The 14,103-nt window shown below is 57.3% G+C and overlaps 1 protein-coding gene across 2 annotated transcripts in view; it reads right to left on the minus strand.

The window, feature by feature from the left end:
- The window catches only part of TRAF5 (TNF receptor associated factor 5), a 49,265-nt gene extending 36,228 nt beyond the window's left edge, over positions 1 to 13,037 (minus strand). Inside the window, exon 1 of one of the 2 annotated variants that reach the window (XM_055319130.1) lies at positions 12,934 to 13,037. The gene's annotated coding sequence lies outside the window, so the exon portion shown is untranslated. Of the gene's footprint in view, positions 1 to 12,316; positions 12,443 to 12,933 lie in introns of those variants that run through there. The other variant, XM_055319132.1, reaches the window with a different exon arrangement.
- Between the last annotated feature and the right edge of the window lie 1,066 nt (positions 13,038 to 14,103).

Below are 14,103 nucleotides of genomic sequence, written 5' to 3' on the forward strand. Positions count from 1 at the left end.
GGCCCGGGCCCACCCTCCCTGGTCTATGGGTGCTCCGGGGAAAGGGGAGAGGACTGAGACCTCCTAGACAGGATACAGAACAAACGTGCCAGGTGGATTCAGAAGTCTCGGCCTGACCTTTTGGTGGCTTTTAGCTACCAAAGGCCAACATCACTCTAGCCGTGCCCCGTCTCTCCCACAGGCTCATGCACAGCTGCCTCTGTGCTAGGGTCACAGCTCCAAAGCTGACCACAGATGGACACACTACTGCCCACTGCCTCAGAGCCAGGAGAGGCTGTGGCTGGGCCACGGGTCAATGTTGTGCGAGAGGGAGACAGAGCAATCCACTCCTGACCAGCGGCGAGGCCAGCTCTGGCCCCGGGCCCAGGGAGGAAGCGGATGAGACCCGAGGTGACCCTCTCATGCCAGCTCTGTACTGTGGCAGTATACAGCCTAGAAGCTTCCTGAGGTCTGCTACTCCAGGTGTACCGCAGACGCCCAGGCCACACCTGGGTGGGCATCCTAGAGTCCCCCTCACCCAGCGCTGTAGCCCCTCACACAACCCTGGACGTCGGGTTCTTGGGATCAGGACGGCAGAAAAGGGAGAGAAGGAAGGGAGCGTTGGGGGGGGGGGGCCCAAGGGAAAGAGAAAGAATTTGAAAAAATGGCTCCCCCCCCCCAACAACTGAGCCAGTCAACTGTGAGAGGGCTTAGGGGATCGGCTAGCCAAGGGTGTCGCAGCTTTTTAAAAATTGAAACGCCTCAAACCAAATCTCACGCAGAAACATCAGTAAATAAAAATGTGTACAGGGGCACTATTTTGGTTGCAGCAAGGCCTGTTGGGTTTCCTCCGATCTATAGCCCTCCGACAACTTTTTTGGGTAATCTTAGGGGTTCCACGGTTTGATGTTTTTCAAGATAATCATAATAACACTACCACTTACACACACCAGTACTTAGCAGTTTCTATTTTTACATACAACATCGTACCCAGTCCTCACACGAACCCTGTGGCAATATTAGCATCGTCACCTCTCGGTGAAGTACCCGGGGCCCGAGCTGTCAAGCAACTTGCCCCAAATCGCGCACGGCTAGCACGTGGTGGAGCAGGAATGTCACTCCAGGCTTCCTGACTCCAAATCCAGTGCTCTTCACCCTGTGTCATGGCCAGAGGAAAATGTACCAACACCCCACCCGACCCCAAGACGGAGGTCTGGGTGACAGGCAGCACAGCCGGGAGACCAGCTCTGGAGTCAGGCGTCGCCGGTTCAGTCCCTTACCTGTGTCATCTCGTCCTCATCCAGAACATTGGACAATAATAGTACCTGGCTCTAAGGCTTGGAGTGAAGATCAAATGTGTTAATTCACACAGTGCCTGACACATCAATAAACACTTAATATCCACGCATGTCCACCCTTCACTGGTCAGCATTTATTCAGCGCCTGCTGTATGCAGAGCCCTGTGCCTCATTCTACGGTGTGTATGTTGGGGGGGGGATCCCAAGTTGCTAGACAGTTCCTGTCGCCAGACAGTTCAGTCCGGGTGGGGACCATGCCTATGCACAAAATACAACAACCGTATGCCCTCGAGTGTGCCCTGGAGCATGATAAAGGTGCTGGCTGGGACACCTTACCCCAGAGAAACAGACCTCTGTTTGGGGAGCCTACTTGTTGCAATATTGTAGCCCACCCTATGAGGTATTTCAAAATTGGGATCTCTTGGTATAGGTAGAAGTCGGCTTGGGTTTTTTTTATTTTTATTTATTTATTTATTTTATTCATGAGAGTAATAATGTGTGAGAGAGAGAGGCAGGGACCAGAAGGAAAAGCAGGCTCCATGCAGGGAGCCTGACGTGGGACTCAATCCGGGGTCTCAAGAATCAGGCCCTGGGCTGAAGGCAGCGCTAAACCACTGAGCCACCTGGGCTGCCCCTAGAAGTCTGCTTGTTAAGCAAGTTTCTGGGCCGGATTCTATAGCAGGTTACCATGTGAGACGCACAGAGCTAGACCACTGGGCCAGCTCTCAGACCCTTCCTCCTCCTCCCCCTCCTCCTCCTCCTCCTCTTCCCCACCCGTTGCTCCTCATTTTCCCATGGCTCAGAGGCCCCAGGCTGGTGCTGGACCTCTTTTGTCTGTCTCCATTCTCATTCTCCTGGTGTGCTCACCTTGGCTCCTGCCTTAGATGCCATCCGTGGCTGACCGCGCCCCGACTCTATCTGCAGTCTGGACCTCTCTTCATTCCAACTGCCTGGCCCACACCTCCATGTTCGTTCACCAGGCACTTCAATAAGCAACACAGCCAACCCCCCTCCCCCCGACCTGCTCCTCCCACAGCCTTCCTCCACCTCAGGAAAATGGTGCCACCAATCACCCTACTGCTTGGACCAAAACTTTGGAGTCACCCTTGGCTCTGCTTACTGTGCACCCCACAACACAAATCCTCCCAGCTCTTCTTCCAGACATCTTAAACTGCTGCTCCCCACTTTCAGCACAGCCACTCTGCTCTAAGCTGGCATCATCATCCCCCCACTGGCAACAGTGTGAATCTCTTAGCTGGCCTCCTGCCTCTGCCCTTCCCTGTACGGCCCACCCACACCCCAGCAGCCAGAGCCATCTTTTTAAAAACAGAAGTCAGATATGCCACTCGTCTGCTCCAACGGTCTCATCCCTCAGGGTTAAAGCCACTGTCCTTGGGAGTCCTACAGGGTCTGGCCTGTCCTCATTTTCCAGCACTCTCCTCCTGGTCACACATCCCAGCCACACTGGCCTCGCTTCTTCTTGACGAGTGCAAGCGCCTTTACCTGCTGTCTGTTCCCCTGACGCCTGAACGGCTTGTTCCCACCCTTCAGGTATCTGCTCAAACGCTACGTCACAAGTGAGGCCTTCACCGACCGCCCCACTTGGAAACACAACATCCCCGACTGAGGTGTTTTCCTCCAAAGCACCCGCCACCATCAGGCATGTTATAGGTTGACCCCTTTACTGCCTATCTTCCCCGGCCAGAATACAAGCTCCGGGAGGGCAGAGGGGTTCCTTCTGTTTCCTGGGGTACCGACACTTGGAACCGTGCACACGAGAGGTACGCCATAGAGGCTTACAGAAAGACTGAAGGGCTCCCTTACACTCTTCTGCAGAAAGTGGGGAAGCTTCTTTCCCACCTAGCCTGCTTCCCGGGGCCTAAACCTTCTCACCTCAACTGTTAAGTCCTGAAATCCCACCAGGTCCAGCTGGACAGGGTGGCCGCCTCCGGGAGGGGTAGTCAGCGTCAGGAGGGGAGGGTCTAGCCACACGGGGCTGGCAACGCCAAGTTTGAGCCCCGCTCCTTACTCCCCCCTAACGTGAACTAGCCCCTGGTGAGGTGTCACGGGGGGACCCAGGTACCTGGGAAGGAGGGGAGAGTGCTGAGAAGGATTTGGAAAGGTAGACAGGCCGACAATTCAATCAATTAACATGCACGAGTCCCTCACCCACGAGCCTCACAAGGTGCTAGAGAGCCGAAATCACGTTTGCCGGGGTTCCTTTTCTGGAGGCTTCATCATGCAGACAGGTAACAGAGTTTGAGGCCAGGTTTTCCTTTTCAGCTCATTCTCTTGTTTTCAGTATCTCTTTCAAACCTTTCTCTTCTCCACAAACCTTGATCACGCCCCAGCTCCCCCCACCCCGACCCCCCTCATCAACCACTCCCCCCTCCGCCGTCTCACCCAGAAACTTCACTTCCTACTGCACAGAAAAAAATAGAAATCTTCAGACCAGAACGACCTCCACTTCCTGCCACCAGACCTGCGTGTCTCCCTGTACGGGGCCCTGCTCTGCTCTCTCCCTCCCAGGGCCTGAATCAGGCCAACCTCTCCACCTGTCCTGAGCTCCTGCCTTCTGGGGGGCTTCCCATCCCCCGTCACTCACCCCACCGTCCTCATCGCCAACCTCTCCCTGTCAGCTGGCTCCTTCCCACTGAGCTTTCACACAGGTCCCTCCAGAGATGAAAGCAAAGCTAAAAATCCTTGCTCTCACATTTCTCGAAAATCCGAGCTCTCTCCTTCCTCTCACGGCCCCTTCTTCGTTCACCCTCACCCTCACGCAGTGGAGGGAGTGTCTCCATGGGCGTCTCTTCAACCCAGTCCTCAGCCCGCATGGGCCTGGCTCACCCCCCCCACCTCTTCCCCACGCCACCCAAAGCAGCGATGGCTGGGTCACAAGGCCAAAGGCCCATTTTCAACCTTCATCCTACCCGGCTTCTCAGCAATGTCTGACATTGTTGCCCACCAAACCCCCATCCCCCAACACACTACTCTCCCTTTAGCTTCCCCGAAACCACACTGTCCAACATCAGAGACAGCGTGTGAACTAACGACTCCCCACCCTGGGCCTCCTCTGCACCCAGACTCGCATTTGGGCTGCCTACCCGCTGCCTCCTTCTGACTGACTCGCAGGCCCTCCGAAGCCAACACATCCCAAGCTGAACCAATTTCCCCTCTCCTCAGAGCTCCCTCTTGGTGAAGACCCGCTCCTTCTCTTCCTGCTGTCGCCAGTCAGCTGGCATCATCCGGGCCAAGGCTTCCTTCTCCTCCCCCTCCCGCCCCCTCCTCCCACCTAGCCCCCATCCTATCAGTCACGGAGGCCCCCCCCCCAGAGGACCTGATGGGTACATTCCGGCTCCTTCTCTCCACCCCCACAACCAACACCCCGGTGCAAGCCACCACCCCTGTCACCCGGGCCACGGCGCAGCCTCCTACAAGCAGCCTCCCTCACCCACTCGCTCCTCCAGAGCATTTTTCACACAGAGCCTAACAGAGCTTCTGAAACACCGAGCTGCGTCACTCACACCATCTTTTCACGGCCTCCTCATCCTCTTAACGTCCCAAAGCCCTCACACATGCTGCAGCGGTCCTGCCCACATCTCCAGTGTCCTCTGCGCGCCCCCTCCTTCCTCACCCCTTCTTCTCCATCCTCCCCGGTCTCCCTGCCACTCTTCATTCAAACCAGGGGCCAACCTGCCCCCTGAGGGCCTTCACCCCTAAGGCTGCTCTCCCTTTGCTCAAGCTGTGGTCTCTGCTGGAAACAACCTCCCTGAGGCCCAGCCTCAGCCTCACACACGCAGCTAAACCTTCACACGCCTCCGCAGTCAGGTTAGGTCCCCTCCTCACCTATTTATCACCACATTGTACTTCTCCTTCGTAGCACTACGATCATAATTCATTTTGTATGTATTTATCTGTATGTAATTATCTGTTCGCTATTAGCCTACACCAGCAAACAGAAAGCAGGGCCGGGGCCGTATCTTTTTCTATGCCAGGTGCTGGCATAGAGCAGGTGCTCTGATATCTGAGTGAATTAATAGCTGCTTTGGGTGCCTACAATGTGCTAGAAGCTTCACGTGGGTTGTTCCACTTTGCACAGCCGCCCAATGAGGTATGAGCACTGGTTATAATATTCATGTGCACATTCTACCGATTAGGATTATATAAACCTGTTCAGGGTAACATGGGTGGTAAGTGCTGGCTTCACCTCCCGCTGGTCTCCTCGTGGCCACTACGCTATACCTCCCTGTACTCCCACAGGTTCACTCAGTGCCTGACACATGGTAGGAGCTCAACCAAGAGGGGTAGATGGAGTACCTACTATGTCACCTCTTTGGCCCTCACAGTTGCCCTTGAGGTCTACAAAGAAGAATTATAATTCCCCTCTTCCAAATGAGAGAAGATGGGAGCCTAGGGGTTCAAAGGGTCACTGAGCAGTAGTTGGCCATGCCAGGCTGGTCCTAGGTCTCCTGGCTCCTCTCTCGAGTCATTATCTCCACAGCTTGGCATAGATGGGTGGAATTCTGTAGGAAAACTCAGCAGAAAACACGTAACATAGCAGACCTGAGACTGCCATCTTAGAAAGTTCTGCTTCCAAGGATGGCCCCTGGTTAATGTCTCAGAAGACAGATTTGCAGCAGGTTCTCCTGACTGAGGAGGGTGGCTCACTGAGCCCAAACTGTTTTTGGTGGTTTGTGGTTTTTGCTAAGCATCTGTTCTTCATCCGAAAGTCTGGAATTTTGGTATACGTTAGGCAGAGGATGCCTACCTGACTGGTCCTCAATAAAAACCCGGGGCACTGAGTCTCTAATGAGCTTCCCTGCTGGACAACACGTCACATGTTGTCACAATTCAGTGCTTGGAGGAATTATGTGATTCTATGTGATGTTGCTGGGTGGGGGTGTGTGGGGGAGGACTCGGAGCTGGCTCCTGGCTTCCCCTGGTCTTTGCCCCATATGCCTTTTTCCTTTGCTGATTTTGCTTTCTATCCTTCCACTGTAATGAGTCGTAGCTGTGTCCTGTATGCTGAATCCCGTGAGTCCTCGGAGACTGTCATGGAACCTGGGTATGGTCTTGGGGAAGCACTCCTAACACGAGATGAATCTGAGTTTTCTTTAAGAAGGTGAGGGGCATGAACTAGTAGATTAAAGCACGAGGCATTCTAGGCAGAAGAAACGATATGAAGAAAATTAGGAACGGATAAGTCAGCTGGAAGAGACCATTTAACACAGCCAAGCAGAGCTGACGTGGACAGAATCCAGCATGATGGCTGCGGGGTAGGAGACACGGCTGCTGGAGAAGTCACGCTTGTTTGCACGATCCAGCATCGGTGAAGTGAACCAGTTGAAGTCCCACATATGGGGATCCCTGGGTGGATCAGCGGTTTAGCGCCTGCCTTTGGCCCAGGGTGTGATCCTGGAGACCCGGGATCGAGTCCCACATCAGGCTCCCTGCATGGGGCCTGCTTCTCCCTCCGCCTGTGTCTCTGCCTCTCTCTCTCTGTCTCTCACAAATACATAAATAAGATCTTAAAAAAAAAATCCCACATATGGAATCAGTGTCAAGGAAGGGTTGAAAGAAATTAGTGTCTGGCTGTCCAGAGCTAATATCCATGGCGTCAGACACTTCTCCAAAAGGTCTCCAGAAAGTGCCACAGAGCAGCGGAAGAAGCAACATCCCAAATTACTGGCTTTTCCAAATAAACCACCTCGATATGAGGCAATCAGTCTGCTCCAGAATAACCTCCTTCCCATCCATGAGGGGCAACCATTCGCAGCTTCCTTTATCCCTCTGACATGCCTCTGCCCATCGCACGATACCTTCCTCCGATACCTCCGCCTCTCCTCGCTCCTCAGGAGGGCTTCCTGGCACAACCCCACCCAACTGCTGAATCACTGCTTTTATTCTGCAACTACGTAGTACTTACGCCTTCGCCTTACCTTAACTTATTTGCCTTGAACCCAGGGAAGCATGGTAAATTTTCCTAGGTTGTATCATAGGTATCTGCCCAGCCTCTTCCTCAGAATCTTAATGTCAGGAAGGCAGAAGAGGGACTTTCATGACCGTTTGCCTTCACCCCACCCACTTATCCTCCAGCCTCCAGCGCCAAGGGCCCCTCTAACGGAGGGCTCAGCACGCAGCCTGGCTGTTCCAAGCCCCCAGCCCGGGGAAGGGAGCACCGAAAGGGCTCCTCCGGCTGCAGCTTTGCACCCAGTCACCTTCGCTCCACATCCTGCTCTGACTGTGTAGCTGGATCCCACTAAAGGGATGCCCCTGAGCTGGGTAATCAAGCCAGTGCCTGCATTTTGCTTTCCAAATCCATCCTAGCTCTCCTGCTGGGTCCCTGATTCACCTCTACCCAGCACTCTTTTCCCTACCCAGCTGCTCTGCCCACAGATTATTCTAGAGACTGGAATCCTGCCCCTGAAACCTACTCCCTGGGAGGCCGGGCCTCCATTATCTGCTGCTGTCTGCCCTCTTCTCTGCCCTCTGCCTGCCAAGGGCTTGTCCCAGCTTATCTCCCCCATGGCCCACCCCGTCCCAGCTCACCTCCCCCTGTCCCCCACCCCCACCCCCCAGGCCGGCCTGGTCTAGAGAGCAAAGAGGCAGCAACAGGCTAGTTTGAATGATGGTCTGCCCAAGCACTTGGCCATTCTTTTGTTTGTCTGTTTTTAATCTAAATTCAAATGCCTTTAGGCTGGACACACATTTTCCACCTCCCCAGAGACCCCGCAACTCCCTACTGCCCTCAAACACGGGGAAGGAGAAAACCAGCTTTCCTGAGGCTCTGTGTACCTACGGGCTCATTTAGTCTTCCACCAACCTCAAGTGAGCGACATGACTATGTCTCTGCAGAAACCCTGAGGCTCAGGGAAGCAGGACAACTGGCCCCAGTCCTACAACTGCAGCCAGCAAGCCCTAAATTCAGATGCGAACCCAGGCCTCCCAGCTTCCGAAAGTCCCCACTATCTCCACTACACGCGAAGGTGGCCAGGCCGGGCGGGCCCACGGGAGGCCAGGAGAGCACGTGCGTGCACAATTAAGGTAGGAGAGGAGAGAGGTGGAGGGGATGCAAACCCAGGGAGCAGCCCCGGTGACCAGAAGTGGCTGCGGGAGGCAGGCCAGAGGCCACTGCGGGAGAACAGTGGCGTCTACGCGGGCTAGGGAGAACCCAGAGGAAGAGACGGCTTGGCACGAGTGCGTAAGGGGCTCCTGAAACATCATGGTGAAGATTCTGCGTGTCAAACCGAACTGGCCAGGAAGAGCGGGGAGAGGGAGAGAAAGGCTTCCTCGAGAGCGTCGGGTTAGGCCTGGGGAGAGCGGGGCACAGGGCGGAGAGGCCCGGCCCGAGGACGCAGCCCGGGCCTCACACTGCAGGGACGAGAAGCTCGAGGTCAAGGAAGGGAACGTCCGTGGGGACAGTGGGGCACCCTCCAAGGAGAGGGGCAACAGCTGCAGAGCAGGCTGGCGACCGAGGATTACCGGGCCCCAGAAATCCTCGGGCCACGCGAGCAGGTGTGCGGCGCTGAGTGAGGGATCCGGCGTAAGTGCAAGGGCTGGCTGCTCTTTCCAGAGGCTTCTCAGTGAGAGGGAGAGTAGAGGAGCGGCAGATGCGCGGGGTCTTCCTGTTTAACAGAGGCTGAGCCAGTGGGACAGGGAAGGGGTCAGCGCTAGGGGGACAGTGCAGGGAACCGGTGGGGGGGGTGCTGACTCAGGGGTGTAGGTGGAGAAGGTGTTCTCCCGTGGGTCAGGAGAGTACCTTATCCCTGAGAGAAAACAGACCCTGGGGGAAGCCCCACGGATGTTCTGAACCGGTGAGCAGAGAAGCCAGTGGGGCGCGTGTCCAGCCATGAGGCACGGGTCGCTGCCGAAAGTGAGGTGGGCCCCCCTCCCTGCTCACATCCCCCCAGAAGGGGCGCTCCCCGGGCCCCGTGATCCAATGCAAGGGGGCCCCCAGACCCTGCAGGTACGTGCAGGCGCCCCCTGCTCTTGCTACGGCCCGACCGAAGCCTGTACCGGCACCTGCCTCCAGATAACAACGTGCAGACTCATCACTGTCGCTGCAAATGGATTTCGAATTTTTCTGTCAGGACTGATGAGTATTTTCACTTTTATTTCCTCTCTGGACCTCCAGCTCACTTCCTCACAAGACAGGGCCCGCCGGGGGCCATGTGGATCACTGGCCCTGTGACCCTCCAAATAAAGCCTTCCTCTGGCAAAGCAACAAATGCAGTGGGGCCTAACCCCAGCCTCAGTGGCGGCAGGAACCCTCCAACCCCGGGGATCACTTGTGACCTGTGGCATGTTCCCCTCTACCCCCCACACACACCCAGATACACACCCAGCTCTGTTGGGGTGATGACTCCTGCCCCAGAGGAACCTCAGTAAGAGCTACCATCTGGGCAGAGAAAGCCCCGCGGACACTGGTTGCCACCACTCCCCCCGACCCCCACCCCGTCTAGCAGCTCTTGAAGACTCTGGCTCAGTGACCAAGGCGTCAGGCAGCCTCTGATGAATGCCTCTCTGGGTCCTTGCCGCCCCTCCTCCCCAGGATCCTGGCTTCCTCTAGCTGAAGTAACCGAGGAGCACAGGATTTAGAGTCAAAAGATTTAGGCTGGGGGTCCCGGCTGGTCCCTACATTCTGCAAGATCCTGCCATCATGTCTGAGCCCCGTTTTGCAACCAGCTCAGTGGAAGGCATGGCACCTGCCTCTCCCTTCTCTCAGGGGGACAGTAAGAGGTTAGGTAAGAAAGGCTATTTTCAAGGAGCCCAGGGCCCTCCAGATTTCTGGGGCCTAAGCAAGTCCTGCTGGCAGCCCAGCCTCTCTAGAGCCCCACCCAGTGCACGCTCCCCAGCCTTCAGCTGCTGGCAGCTCAGGGCCCAGGGGGGACAGCTCAAAGGAACTCGATGCAAGCATTTGTTTAGGCCTACTCTATGCCAGATTCCAGAATACAAACCAGAACAGACACGGGTCTTATCCAAGTTCACTCAGCTAGGGCAGAGCTAACAGAGCGAGCATCTGTTTGCAAGGTGGTGGTGGGGGGGGGCCAGTCTCCCGGAGAACCCGCTCCATGTCATTGGGAAGAGACCAGACATGCGTCATGGGCGTCCAGGCTGAGGAGGAGGTGGGCACACTTAGCTCCCTGAGAAACCAGGGTGGGGGGCCTGGAGCCGAGGAACCAGACCCTCTAGAGCCCCCGGCCTGGCCCAGCACTAGAGCCTAAAGGGTTTGTTTTATTTTTTAAGATTTTATTTATTCATGAGAGACACAGAGAGAGAGAGAGGCAGAGACACAGGCAGAGGGAGAAGCAGGCTCCTTGCAAGGAGCCTGATGCAGGACTTGATCCCAGGACCCCAGGAACACATCCTGAGCAGAAGGCAGACACTCAACCGCTGAGCCACCCAGGTGTCCCCAAAGGGTTATTTATACTCAGTGCTTCACGCTTACCATCTGGGAGATGTGGAGAATAATCCTGCTTTGGCCTGACTCACTAGGAGATCATGGAGGACAAAACGAGAACAGCAATGAGAAAATGCTTTATAAACATGGAATTATTTTTTTTTCAGGGTCCTACACAGTGAAAGCTGAGATAATAAGGTCTGTTTGTCTAAATGCTGCCGAGCCTCTCCCATGGCTACCCTAACGGCACTGACTCAGAGGCAGCCAGCCCCGTCGCTCTGCAAATCACCCTCACCGGAATATCCCAGCTGCTACGCTTGGTACTTCCAGTGGATGGGGCCTCCTCTCCAGACCCTGCCACCCAGGGCCAATGGGTCTCAGGTGACAGCTTGCTGACAGATGGAAACACTGCGTATTATCCTACTCCCACTGCCACAGACCTCAGCTCAGAGACCTGAGAAGGCCAGCTCCTCCACCACTGCCCCTCCGGCAGGACATCCAGAGGCTGCCTGGGATAGGAGACTTCCTTCTGTGTCCAGGACCTGGGGAGGGAGATTCCAGGACCCTAGTGCCTACCCATTCCACACTGTTCAACACAAAACTGTAACAAAAAAAAAAAAAAAAAAAAAACAAGAAAAAGGGGCAGCCCGGGTGGCTCAGGGGTTTAGCGCTGCCTTCAGCCCAGGGCATGATCCTGGAGACCCGGGATCGAGTCCCATGTCGGGCTCCCTGCTTGGAGCCTGCTTCTCCCTCTGCCTGTGTTTCTGCCTCTCTCTCTCTCTCTCTCTCTCTGTCTCATGAATAAATAAATCAAATCTTTAAAAAATAAAAAACAAAGAAGTCTACAAGGGCTGGGTACTTTCTGTTTCCATCTCACATCCATCTTTCCTGCAGCAATGCCCATCCTGTGCAAAGTGGAATAGAATGGGGGGCGGGGGAGCGTTCAGGTGATAACGTTTTCACCCAAACCATCATCCACTGTGCTAACACCCTTTCATCCGCTTCGTGAGAGGGCAGAGAGGCCAGCTGCACTCTGGATTTGAGAGGTGTCTTACCCGGCCTTTCTGGGCCTAAAACTCTCTCTCACACACACACTGAATGACACGGTCTAGGCCCAGAAGTTCCTTCACGTCTTTTGCATTTTTGTCTTCCGGGGCCCTTTTAAAAATGCAAACCGTCCCTGGAGGAACAAACCATATTTCAGTGGCCCCAGCTCCAGGGCACCTGTGCCCAATATATAGTTACTGAATTAAGCTGGTGACCAGATGCCTGTCCTCCCAGGCCACGGGGTGGGACCCAGGGCGGGGGCGGCCGGGCTGCAGGGAGCCACGCCTCCCCATCTACCTCCCCGCTCGCCTCCAGCAGCCCCACCAGCCACAGCGAGATAATGTGTTCAGGGAAAGTAAATCTGAAATAGCCAAATATGGAAACTCTGCAGGAGAGGGCAGAGGCAGCCGAGAAAGTCGAGAAAGTCGGCGGCGGCAGAGCGGCCCGGGGGAGTCAGCCACAAGGGCAGGGCCCCAGCGTTCCCTTAAAGTTCTCGGAACTGCCAGACCCCTGCAGGCACAGGGGGAGGCGACCTGGTCAGGAAAACCCAGATTCCCCCGACTATCCGGGTGTCCCTGGGCACCTCACTCACCTCCCCGAACCCTGGTTTCCTCCAAGAGCCCCGTGAGCTCAGCTTGGGGGAGGGGGGTGCTGGGTTGGGCTGGGCTGTTTCTCAACGAGCACGCTCAATCGAACAGTTTGCGGAGGTTTGCATTCATTCCGATATTCCAGTTTCACCCCGGGGGTCTCTGGCTGGAGAAGTCCTGCAGGAGTGGGGCGGGGGGGGGGGGTGCCCGGGGTCTGCAGGGCGCGCGAACCGGGCTCGCCCGAACCCCCACCCCCACCCCTCCTGCGTCCCCGGCCTGAACCTGCTCGCTCCCCCGCTCGGGACCCCCAGTCCGCGTCCACACCACACCCGCTCGGAGCCCCGCCCCCTCCCGCCGCAGCGACCCCGCCCGCCCGGCCCCGCCGCCCCGCGCGCACCCCCGCGCCCTCCCCGGGCCGCTCGGGGCGCAGGGACTCGCTGGACTCGGCGGGCGGGGCGGGCGGGGCGGGCGGCCAGGCCCGGGGAGGGGGCTGCGGGGCTCGTGCCGCTGCGGCGCTTTCGGTTTCAAAGCAAACGGGACGGGCCGAAAAGCGCTCCCGGGTCCCCTCACTGCAGCCTGCGCCGCGGGGCTCATCCCCGGGCTGCGACCCGCCGGGACTCACGTGTGGCTCCGCGCGAGCGCTCGGGCGGCTCCAGGCGGCGGCCGGCGACCAGGCGGGGGCGAGGCTCTCAGCCCCGGGGCCCTGCGCGCCGACCCGGGCCGGGGAAGACGGAGGGCGGGCCGGGCCCCCGGGGGCGGGGCCTGGGCGGGGCCGGCGGGCGGTCGGGGCGCGGGGGCGAGGGGCGCGGGGGGCGCAGGGGCGCAGGCGCGAAGGGCGCAGGGGCGCGGGGGGCGAGGGGGGCGGGGGGCGCGGGGCAAAGGGGCGCAGGGACAAGAAGCGCGTGGGGGGGGCGAGGGGCGCGGGGGCGGGGGGCGGCGAGGGGCGCGCGACCCGGGGCGAGGTGCGCAAGGGGCGCGGGGCCCGGGGCGCAGGCGGGGGTCGGCGGGGAGGAGGAGGTGGGCGCGCGGGAAGGTGCGGGGTGGGACGCCGAGAGTCCGTAACCGAGCAGTTAGAAACCTAGCCCACCCTCTCCAGAATCACAGATACTTACAAATAAAAAGCGTCTCAGATTTTCCCCTACGCGCCTTACCCTTCACCCCGGGACGGGACGACGGAGCTCAGCCAACCCTTTCGTGCTTTGACCCCATGAGCTCAAGGTCTGTCTCCTTCCAGTCAGCGCTTGGCGATCGTCCTTCGTCCTTCGGGTAGCGCAGACCCGCCGGCCCTCCTCGCTGCTGGTCTAGCCACCCCGTAGAGGTGTCCAGGTTGCCCTTGGACCAAGGGCTTCCCCAACGTCTCTATGGATCTTCAACACAACCTTGCCAAGTGGGCCTGGTCCTCCTCATTTTACTTAGGCGCCATGTGAGGTCCAGAGAGGTGACCTGAAGTGATGTCCCGGAACCTGGACACCCCCTACCTACAACCTGAATCCCGCTCTCCCGACTCCTAAACCCAGGGCTCTTGCTTACAGTCCCTGTCTCCGTGAGCATCTGCTCTGAATGCTATTTGTAGCCTATATAAATCTCCTCTGCGAAGGTTGATGGGACATGGAGAGCATGGACTTTGGGATGAAATAGGCCAGAACCCCAATTCTAGCCTCCTCACTTTCAGCTGGGCAGCGGTGGGCCTGAGCTTTAATTACTCATCAGCGAAAGGGGAGAATTAGTGAAATGCACAACCCAGATATGCACGGCAGCCAGGCAGGAAACAGGAGGGAGGCAGACGTTGGAG

This window comes from Nyctereutes procyonoides, unplaced genomic scaffold, assembly GCF_905146905.1.
Source record: "Nyctereutes procyonoides isolate TBG_1078 unplaced genomic scaffold, NYPRO_anot_genome, whole genome shotgun sequence".
Taxonomy (NCBI): Eukaryota; Metazoa; Chordata; class Mammalia; order Carnivora; family Canidae; genus Nyctereutes; species Nyctereutes procyonoides.